Here is an 11,917-nt window from a genome sequence, read left to right on the forward strand (position 1 = left end):
CAGCCAATTCCTCCCCACCACCACCACCACCTTGTTTCATGCGGGGAGCCCAGGATATTGGGGGTATTTCTCCGATTCTTAGTGGTTCGGGCGAGCCGGTAGCGGTGGCTGCTGGAGGCTCCACTCACCACCACCTCCCGACGTAATGCGTGACCTGTGAGCACGCTCACATTTGCAAACCGCTAGCAAAGGTAAGGGAATCCCATCTCTGGCCCGGGAGCAGAGAGGTTTTCCATCGAAGTTTTTAAAAAGTTTAAAAACTCCTTGGCCCCTGTGCAGATGAAAACCAGGGGAGAGGCCGAAAAATCGGCAGGGTTTGCCAGGAAAGAAAAGCATCCAGCTGGCCAAAGGACAGATAGATTTTTTGGAAGCGGTGAAGAGAAACCCATCTTGGCTGAAAAATCAAAATGCAGCCTCAGCCAAATTTGTTGGAATGTTGGATACTTTTCTGCAAAAGTCCTGCTTGTTCTCCCTCTCTCTCTCAATCCATGGAGGTCCCTGTAAGGCGCACACACACACACACACACACACACACACCTCCTGCTCGGGCCCTCTGGGGAACCTCACCCGGCCAAAACTCAAGTCACAAGACCTTATGAAGGAAAATCGGGGCTGGGGAAGATGCACGCATTGTTCCCCAATCCGAAAGGATCATCTTCGGTTTCCTTTCCTCTCCCTTCGTTGGAAAATGACATTTTCCATCCTGGTTTTCTTCTCGCTGGAAAATTATGCTTTTCACGGGGGAGGAAAAAAAAAAGATCATTTTCTTTGATTTTCTGCAGAGGCGACGGAGAGGGGGGGCATGTTCGGTTTAAATGAATTAAACCCAGAGCGGCTCCAAAAATTTTCTGACAGCGAGAGCAATCCACTTAGGGAACAGAGGTTGCCTTCGGAAGTTGTGGGAGCTTCATCCCTGGAGGCTTTCAAGAAGAGATTGGAATTGACATTTGTCAGAAATGGTGTAGGGTCTCCTGCTTGGGCGGGGGTGGGGGTTGGACTAGATGACCTACGAGGTCCCTTCCAATTCTGTTCATCTGTTAAGGTGAATATGTCTAACCCTAGATCATCATCGTCATCTTTTTTGACCCCCTAATGGAATCTGGGCAACTGAATGGAGAGCTCAGTGTTTACTGGCCGGATGCCTTTCATGGTCGCCAATGCGGAGTTTTGTTCAGCTGATATATTCTCAATGTGCCCAGAGAGAGAAATATCTGCCTGTACCTTCGGATCAAACTCACAGCCCTCTGATAATGAGGCGAGAGCTCCGCCTCTAGGCCACCGCACCACTCGTGCCTAACCTTGATACATGTGGGAGCTTCATCCCTGAAGGCTTTCAAGAAGAGATTGGAATCGCCGTTTGTCAGAAATGGTGCAGGGTCTCCTGCTTGGGCGGGGTGGGGGGTTGGACTAGATGACCTACAAGATCCCGTCCAACTCTGTTCATCTGAATCTAGGGTAAAAAAGTAACGGTTCCTCTCGCACATATGTGCTAGTCGTTCCCGACTCTAGGGGGCGGTGCTCATCTCCGTTTCAAAGCCGAAGAGCCAGCGCTGTCCGAAGACGTCTCCGTGGTCATGTGGCTGGCATGACTTAACGCCGAAGGCTCACGAAACGCTGTTCCCTTCCCACCAAAGGCAGTCCCTATTTTTTTCTACTTGCATTTTTCACGTGCTTTCAAACCGCTAGGTTGGCAGAAGCTGGGACAAGGAACGGGAGTTCGCTCTATTACGCGATGCTCTGGATTCGAACCGCCGAACCGCCGACCTTTCTGATTTTCTTAGCCGCTGAGCTAAATGCACTTTCTACCTTAAGCGTCGGCCTCAACTCGGAGGTCCCGAACAGGAGGCCTTGCCAGGCTGCTCCCGTTGAATCCATCCTCGCCGCGGCGCAGCACCATGGGCTTTGTTGCTCCCTCCCTGCCCGCGTCTTTCTCACCCGTCCCTTCTATCTCTGCAATTCCCTTCCTTGTCTCTGCCGCTTGACATCTGGAGCCGAAATGGGCGTTGTTGAGCTTATTGAATGCTACGTCCGCGGGATGCCAAATTTAAAAGTCAGCTTGGCGTCCGAAAGGGAATTTTGCTTCGCTTTCCTCCCCCCCCCCCCCAATCCTGCAGTTTTGGGGAGGTGGAAGAGAGGAAGATCTGCATGGCTGCCCAGCCCTATAGGAACTAGGGGAGAGGGATGGTGGGGAAAAATAATATCTTTGCCCCTTCGCACCCCTCTTCGGGTCCCTCTCAGGTCGTTCCCCGCCTTGCTAATTCCATCTGTGTTTTGAACACCAATTTTTTCTCCCTCCTACAGAAGGAGGCGGGGGGGGGGGGGACTTCTGTAATGGATTCCAGATGTGACCACCGCAAGCGCAGGGATGAGATCAGCCCTGGAGCCTTGGGCCAAGCGCACGAGACCCGCCCGGGATGGCCAAGCTTGGGAGAGCTCTCTTGGTGGGAGAGGGCCTCCACGCGCCCAAGGGCCAGCTCAGCTCTTCTATGGATGATTCTCTCCTCCCCCCTTCCTTCTTCTCCCCCCCCCTCACCCAAATTTCACCCCGGTTGAGCTCCTGGCTGATCTTGACGCAGCTGTTGAGCTGATGACACCACCCCCCTCCGCTCCGCCAGATTATCCCTGAGTCAGTCGAATTGAGCTCGAAATTGCGGTTGCATCAGCAGAGACAGGATTCAGCTGTGCTGTGTATCGTGCGTCCCTCTCTGCAAATCTGCTTATTAAAAAAATTAGATGATGATGAGAGGGAGAGGGGGAGGAGATATAGATTAGATAGATGATAGATAGGTAGGTAGGTAGGTAGGTAGGTAGATAGATAGATAGATAGATATGGATGGACAGACAGACAGACAGATAGACAGACAGATAGATAGATAGATAGATAGATAGATAGATATGGATGGACGGACAGAGATAGATAGATAGATAGATAGATAGATAGATAGATAGATAGATAGATAGATATGGATGGACGGACGGACGGACAGACAGACAGACGATAGATAGATAGATAGATAGATAGATAGATAGATAGATAGATAGATAGATAGATAGATATGGATGGATAGATTGATAGATGATAGATAGGGATGGATGGATGGATGGATGGATGGATGATAGGGATGGATGGATGGATGGGAGGGAGGGAGATGATAGATGAGAGAGAGTTGAATGGATGGCTGGATAGATAGATAGATAATAGACAGACAGAAAGACAGACAGATAGATAGATAGATGATAGATAGGGATGGATGGATGGATGGATGGATAGATAGATAGATAGATAGATAGATAGATAGACACAGATAGAGATAGATAGATAGATAGATAGATAGATAGATAGATAGATAGATAGGGATAGATGGATGGATGGATGGATGGATGGGAGGGAGCGAGGGAGATGATAGATGAGAGAGTTGAATGGATGGATGGATAGATAGATAGATAATAGACAGACAGATAGATGATAGAGATGATATATTGATCTGATATATATATATATAAATAGAGATTAATAATAATTGAGAGATAGATGGTAGATACAGACAGACAGACAGACGTATAGATGAAAGATAAGATTGAGGTGATATATATACATATACATCCACACACACAAACACATATATATATGGAGAGAGAATAATAGATTGATAGCATAGATAGATAAATGGATGGATGGATGGATGGATGGATGGATGGATGGATAATACACAGATGGATAAATGATAGAGATAATTATACACACACACATATACATATATATAGAGAGACAGAGATTAATAGATTGATAGCATAGATAGATAGATAGATAATGGATATAGATAGAGGGAGACGGATCGATAATAGAGATAATGATAGCAGATAGATAGACAAATGATAGACAGACAATTAGATAGATAAGATAGATAGAAAGAAAAAAAGAAAGAGAAAGAAAGAATTCACTTCTAGTTGTTTCCTGGGGGGGAAATTCCCATCGGGTATAATGGGTGCATTTATGGGTCATGAATCATACAAGCGTAATTCCAAGACAAACTATAGCCATAAGTTAAGGACTGTTTGTACCACGCACAACAAAATACTTTTTGAAACTTCAGCTCTTTCCCAAAATGCAGGTTTAAAGATGGTCTGTAATTTCAGTTCCTTGAACCCGTGGAGAAAGTCAAGACTGCATCATCCTGGCCATGTGTAGAGTGCCACGGCGATACAGCTCTCTCCCTCTCCCTCTCTTTCTCTCTCTCTTTTTATCTCTCTTTGTGTGTGTGTTTCTCTCTCTGCCCCTCTCTCTTTGCTTCTCTCTCTCTCTCTCTGTGCCTCTGTGTGTGTGTCTCTCCATCTATATGATATAATCTATCAATAAGCCTCCATTTCTCTATTGCACATGAGATTGGGGGGGGGGGGAGAGAAACACGCAAACAAACACAGAACTTCCCAGAATTGTCATGTCACGTTTTGCAAAGCAAAATACCAGGAAAGTGTTATTCTTTCAAAATAAACATTACACAATAGGATGGAGGAGGGTGGCAATTAACCCACGGGACTGCCATCTCATTCTTACGGAAAAAATAATAACAGACTAGCTGTTTGCCAGACTGGGATCCAGAGTGTTTCAGTTCTAAAGAGCAAGAGAAAGGGGAAGGAGGAAGGCAGGATGCAATGGGGGAGAAGTGAAGGGAAAGGAAGAGGAAAGAGGCAGGGAGGAAAAAAGGAAAGAAAGGAAGAGAAGGGAAAAGAAGGAAAGGAAAGGAAGGAAGAGAACGTGAAAGGGGGGAAGGAAGTAAAGGAGGGAGGGAGGAAAAAGAAAGGAAGAAAGAAGGAAAGGGAAGAAAGAAAAAGAAGGGAAAGAAGAAGGGAGGGCGGGAGGAAAAGGAAAGAAGGGGAAAGGGAGGAAAGGGGGAGGGAGGGAGGAAAAAGGAAAGGAAGGGGAAAGAAGGGAAGAAAAAGAAAAGGAAGAGAAGGGGAAAGAAGGGGTGGGGAGGGGAAGGAAGGAAAGAACGGGAAAGAAAAGGGAAGGAAAAGGGATGAGAAAGAGGGAGGAAAGGAAGGGGAAAGAAGGGAAGGAAAGAGAGAAAAAGGAAGAGAAGGGGAAGGGAGGAAAAGGAAAGAAGGGGAAAGGAGGAAAGGAAGAAGGGGAAAGAAGAGAAGAGGGAGGGAGGAAAAGGAAAGAAAGGGAAAGAAGGAAGGAAAGGAAAAGGGAGGGAGAGCGGAAAGGAAAGGAAGAAGGGAAGGGAGGGAAGGAAGGAAGAGAAAGGGGAAGGAGGGAGGAAAGGAAAAAAAAGAAGGGAAAGGAAGGGAGGAAAAAAGAAAGGAAAGAAGGAAAAAAGAAAAGAAAGGAACAAGAAGAAGGGAATGTGCAACCTTTCTGTACCCTCCATAATTTTGCTTTTTAAGGCCTCCATCTCAACTTTCGATCCAAGCTGTGCCAAGAATATGAGTACGCAACATATTTTGGCCAGGGTAAGCGATCATCTCATCGGTTGTTTTCGGTTGTGGTTTTGTGGAATTTGTGCAGATGCATAAACACCCTGCCTTTATCACTCACCCCCGATTAAACTCAACAACCCCCTCTCACACCTGAGGTCCTCTAAATGTCGGACTACAACACCCATCATTCTGACCGCGGCCACCACTAACAAGGCACCTTTGATGGCCGTCTGATCGATTTTGGATGATGGAGGGCAGTCGGAGGCGATGCTGAAGTATTTTGAGTCCCTCTGAGCGGTGCGGGGGCCTAGGGGTGGAGCTCTCTCACCTCACAATATGGGGGCTGTGCATTCGAACCTAGGTAGAGGCAGATATTTCTCTCTCTCTGGGCACAATGAGAATAGATCAGCTGAACAAAACTCCTCATTGGCAACAGGAAAGGCATCGGGCCAGTAAATACTCAGCTTCATTCAGCTTAATTCAAGGAATTAAAAGGTGATGATAAAACTCTTCCCTCTGCAATCTTTCCCTGGAAAATTGTTTCCTCTGACTTCAGAAGGACGTAGTTAATCATGGACCGACTACCGGCGTTAGTCCTCGACTTATGACTGCAACCGAGGCCAAATTTTACGTTGCCGTGTGAGAGATTTGTTACATGAGCCTTGCCCCGCTTTACGACTCTTCTTGCCACGGTTTTTCAGCAGTTGTGAAACGAATCATGTTCCCCCATTGACTTTGCTTGTCAAAAGGGGATCGTGCCACCCCAGGACACTGCGACCGTCGCAAGTGTGAGTCAGTTGTCAAGCACCCGAATGTAAATCACGTGACCCTGGGGATGCTGAAATGGTCGTTCAGTGTGAAAAGTGGTCACGTAAGTCCCTTTTTTTTCAGTGCCGTCGTAACTTCAAGCGGTCACTAAGCGAACTGTCGTAAGCCGGGGACTGCCTGTAAGTTGAATCCATTTCCGTCCTCACATTTTCAATGTTATAGAGCCGGGATGGTGAATCTATGCCACAGGTGGCACGTGGAATCCTCTCTGCGGCGACACGAGCCATCGGCACAAGGTAACCTCCACCGCACATATGCGCCTCTACTGCCGGCCAGGTAATTTTTGGGTCTCTGCTACGCATGCGCAGGCAGGGTGGGGCGCATGTAGGAGAAGCGTGTGTATGCGCAGGGGTAGCACGGGGTGAGGTGGCGGCATGCTACCCCCCGTTATTCTGTTTTTTGATCCCTGGAGGCTTCAGGGAGGCCTGCTAGGCCCAAAACGCAGGAGGGGGAGCACTCATATGTGGAGGGGCGGGGGGGAGCGCAGGGGGTCCCACGCACATGCACATGGGGGCGGGTGTGCAGGAACACACAAAGGCGCATTGCATTAAGGACAAAAAATGTAGCGATCCCTGTGAAAGACCAATAAGAAGGAGCCACATTTCAGACAGGACTTGAGGTCCATCAGAACACTGCTTTATACAGGAAGTCCTCTACTTACGGCCGCAACATTTGAGCCCAACATTTCTGTCGCTAAGCGAGATGGGTGTTTAATGAATCTTGCCCCTTTTTACGACCTTTCTGGCCACGGTGAATTACGGCCCTTGCTGGTTGTTAAGTGAATCGCTGGCGTGGTTAAGTTAGGAACACCGTTGATAAGTGAATCCGGCTTGTCAGAAGGTCGCCAACGGGACCCCGGGACCGTCATGAATGTGAATCAGATGCCAAGCGTCCGAATTTCGATCACATAACCGACGGCCATAAGTGTGAAAAAAATGGTCCCTTTTTCCTCAGTGCCGTTATAACTTTGAGCTCTTGCAAGTCGAGGATTTTAACTCTGTTATTTTTTTTTCTTTGCCCTCCGAAGAAAAAATAATAATAAATCACACTTTATACTACTTTTAAAAAAGAGGGGGAAATCCAGCATTTATTATTTTTCTTTTTTTTTAAAAAAAATGTAAAAGGGGGAAAATTATTTTTGGCGTTTTTTTTTATAACAAAAAAAAAGTGTTGGTGTTTTTTTTAAAGTAACAAAACAAGTTTCTAAACAACTTAGGCAAGGGCCAAAGCAAAATAAATCTTTTAAAACTTCCAGCGTTTTCAAGTCCATTTCTCCACCCAGAAATGGTTTTGGTGTGTGGTGGGATGTTTTTCTTTTTAAATGATTTATTATTGCTAACGTTAAAAAGGAATAACAGAATGGAAACAGCCTACATTACCGGCTGTTGCCATTTGACATATATTTATATATATATATATTTATATATATTTATATCCCTTTGAAAGAACGGGTGTTTATTATTAATAACAAAATAATAATAACAATAATAAAAAGTAGAACAATAAACAATATTAAACCCACCCCACCCCCAGAAACAATTCGTTCGTTAAACACAGTTTAATTCCGTTTCGAGACCCCTTGGAAAATATTTATATAAATCACCCACCCCCTGCCCTTATTAAAAAAAAAAAAATGTTCTGAGCAGGAATTAAGAGTGGGGAGGGGGGTTATAAGGCACCCAATTCCCGGCCTGCAGGATTTCAACCTCCTATGCCTATTCTAATATCCCAGCATCCCATGAATGTGCTATTTTTAATCCCTTGCATTTTTCATGTTTCTTTTTCTTTAAAAAAAAAATGCATTTTCTATATAATAATTATAATTACATACTTAAAAAAAAAATCAAGACACAGGATCATAAGGCAGTTTGGGGCAGTTCTCTGGTGCAATTTATCTCTCCCGCCCCCCCCATTTTGCAAAAAAACAAACAAACATGCTACGTATGGTTCATTTTCGCATGGATTTTAAATCAGGGTCCCCCAATCGTGGCCACTTTAAGATGGGAGGACTTCAACTCCCAGAATTCCTCAGGCTGTCTGGGAGTTGGGAATCCGTAAGTCTTAAAATAGCTAAGGTTGGGGGCCATTTTAAATGACAAAGCCAGTGGACTTCAACTCCCAGAATTCCTCAGGCCGTCGTGCCGGCTGGGCAACGCTGGGAGTTGGGAATCCGTAAGTCTTAAAATAGGTAAAGTTGGGGGCCATTTTAAATGACAAAGCCAGTGGACTTCAACTCCCAGAATTCCTCAGGCAGCCATGGTGGCTGGGGGAATTCTGGGAGTTGGAGTCCATAAGTCTTAAAAGAGCTAAGGTTGGGGGCCATTTTAAATGACAAAGCCAGTGGACTTCAACTCCCAGAATTCTTCAGGCCGTCGTGCCGGCTGGGCAATGCTGGGAGTTGGGAATCCGTAAGTCTTAAAATAGCTAAGGTTGGGGGCCATTTTAAATGGCAAAGCCAGTGGACTTCAACTCCCAGAATTCCTCAGGCAGCCATGGTGGCTGGGGGAATTCTGGGAGTTGGAGTCCATAAATCTTAAAATAGCGGGGACCCCATTGAATGACAATGTCAGTAGGCCTAACTCACTTGAATCGTCTGGGACTCTGCCGAGTTCAAGCGTTGGTTGGGGCTTTTATCAGCTGAGCTTTTATCTATTGCAGAAGAGTTTCTGGTTAAAGAAAGTACTGAATCCAGAGCAACATTAGATTCTATGTCTCATTCTCAGAAGGTTGATGAAAATCTCAACAAATCCCTCTCTCTCCGCCAAGAAAAAAAGACTCGCATCTCCTCCATGTCCTGCCAGCAAAGTTGCGCGTCCTTTGAAAACGTTCTTGCGCACAAGGCAGAAGAACATCAGATGCCGATGACTTCTGCCTCTGTAAATCAAAAGAGCCCAATAAAATTATTCCTCCGGCACAACATTCCCCTCCGCTTCACTCCCGAGGAAGAAGAGAGCCAGCGGTTAAAGAATAGAAAAAACGACTTGAACAAAAGATGGCTCAACGTGAAGAGAAGAATGAGAAGCTTCGAGAGGAAAAAAAAATGACGGAAGGCAAAATTAAGAAAACGGCAGTGGTTAAGAAGCAGGAAGAACTCGAACGGCCCGGCGGAAGCAAGACGAAGATGCCCGCGAACAGAGAGGACTGCAACTGGAGGAGGAAGAACGTCGGCGTAAGGAATGGATCAGTGGTGGGTTTCAAAAGTTTTGGAACCTACTCTGTGGGCGTGGCCTGCTTTGTGGGAGTGGTTTGCTGGCCATGTGACTGGGTGGGAGTGGCTTGGCAGTCGTGTGACTGGGTGGGAGTGGCTTGGCAGTCATGTGACGGGGTGGGAGTGGCCAAGACGACGCCACTGAATTCTTCGCGCCAATGGATGAACTACAATCGGATTAAAATAAGTACAAAAATAAATAATACTAACTGCAAAAGAAATAAAACAATATTGGACGCAATTGTAGTTGTAAGCTGAGGACTGCGGGTAACAGAAAGGCGTGGCACGACAAAACCGCGCTCGACTAAAGCGCGCTCGACGAAACCGCGTCGCTGACGTCATCAACAGGGCGACAACAGCCAGCGCAGAGAAAGAAGGGCGCTTTAAATAGCGCTTTGAAAGCAAGCCGATTCAACTTAAGGTAAGGGTTAGGTTTAGGGTTAGGTTTAGGGTTAGGGTTAGGGTTAGGGTTAGGTTAAGGGTTAGGTTTAGGATTAGGTTTAGGGGGGTTAGGGTTAGGTTTAGGGGTTAATTTTAGGTTTAGCGTTTACAGCGTGCTTTTTTCTCCGCGCTGTTGTCGCGCTGTGATGACGTCAGCTACGCGGTTTCGTCGAGCGCCCTTTAGTCAAACGCGGTTTTGTGGTGGAACCACAGAAAGGACCTCTGCTTTCAACCAACAATGTATAGTCTCTTCAGGAAGGATGAGAAACAGGAAAGATGTAAACAAACAGGAAAGATGTAGCCTTTCATCCAAGAACTTAGTTCAAGAATGAATGTCATAGGTAGAGTCCTAGAGCAATACAGCTTTCCTTTTTCTGAAATTTAGTTCTCGGTTCCAAAAAACAGGAATATATGGATTAGGTTCAGTACTTAAGTAGGTCCAAGTAGCTATTCAGAGGTTAGTGGTTAGAAGCAATGGTAAAGCAAGATACGGAATTAAAACCAGAAATATTTTGTTGGCTATTTGAAAGGGAGTAGACAAAATTTTTAAACCAAAATTTTGGGCTCAATTGTGATCGTAAGTTCTCTGCCTCTTTCCCTCTCTCTCCCTCCCTTCCTCCTTGTGTCTCTCTCCCCCACTTATTTTCTTTCTTTCCCTTCCTTCCTTCCTTCCTTCCTTCCTGCCTCTCTCTCTCTCTCTTTCTTTCTCTCTCTCATTCATACACACACCATTTCCCTCATGTCTGTCACTGACAGCTCTCAAAAGAAGAGGAAGGACTCCTGCCTTGGGAAGGGGCTGGACTAGATTACATCCATGTTCCCTTGCATTCCTTTATGTTCTCTGTCCCATTTAGTCACAAACCGCCCCATTCACTTTAAAGTTGGTCGCAAACTCCACTCACCCTGCGCGCGCCCTGGTCCCACCCAAGGAGGCGAGCTGTGGGGCGGGGAAAAGGAGGGAGTCTGTGGCTCCACATCTTTCGATCTTCTTCCCCGGGGAGGAGGTGCTGCTGAGGCGGCGCAGAGGTGGTGGTGGGGGAGTTGGGGCGCTGCCTGCAATGCACAGTGAGCCCAGGAGCAACAGCCTGATGTGCGCTCCCGATCCGGCCTGCCTGAGGAACAGGAGGGGAGTTTGGCTGTTGAAAAAGCCTCATGTGGAACTCCTCTCCTATTTCTTCTTTGGCTGCCTGAACAGCCATTCAGAGCGCAAACTCTTGTCTTTCACAGCTGCCTTGTTTCCAATGGGGGGGGGATCCATGGATATGGATGGAAAAGATGGATTTCTCCTCCACCCCCCAAAATTGGAAACGAGGCGGCTGTCAAAGCAAGGGAGCGCACCCCGTGTGGCTTGTTCAAATAGAAGAAGAAGAAACAGGACGGGAGGATTCATTGGACAAGCTAATGGGCGTGCACGGGGAAAACGGACGGTCTTTTGTCCCTTCTGTCTCCCCGTTGCTCAGAAAAGCAACTGCGGGAAGGTCCTTTGGTGGCGGCAGCCATCCTGGAACCTGCCTGCTAGCAAAGGACCTTCTCGAAGTTGCTTTTCTGAGCAACGGGGAGACAGAAGGGACAAAATACCGGCCGGCTGGGACGCTTATACAGGGCCGGCTTACTTCCGGGTCCGGTGACCAACTGGTTCGCAAGAACTGTCGGGGACCGGCAACAACCCACCCCTGGAATTGATGCAGAAAAAAAGAGGACGAACAGGAAAGTGCACGAAAAATCACAGAACAACTCAAGGCTGAACTGGAAAGAGAAAAAGAACTGTCTGCTAAGAGAGAACTGGAGAAGAAGAAAGAGCAGGAAAAGATCCAGGCCCAGGGGAAGCATGAACAGCAAGAAAAAAGAAAAGGCTGCACGCTTCCAGAGAGAGGTTTTGCAAGCAGCTAAAGAAAAAGAGAGGCTCAAGAAAGAAACAGAAGAAAAAGAGCGGAAGTTGGTCAAGAAGAGACCCAAGGTGGAAGAAATCTTTGATAAGATCAAGCCACGTCATTTCAAGCGCACAGTGTGGAATTCCCC

The sequence above is a fragment of the Thamnophis elegans genome, chromosome Z (assembly GCF_009769535.1).
Source record: "Thamnophis elegans isolate rThaEle1 chromosome Z, rThaEle1.pri, whole genome shotgun sequence".
Classification (NCBI taxonomy): domain Eukaryota; kingdom Metazoa; phylum Chordata; class Lepidosauria; order Squamata; family Colubridae; genus Thamnophis; species Thamnophis elegans.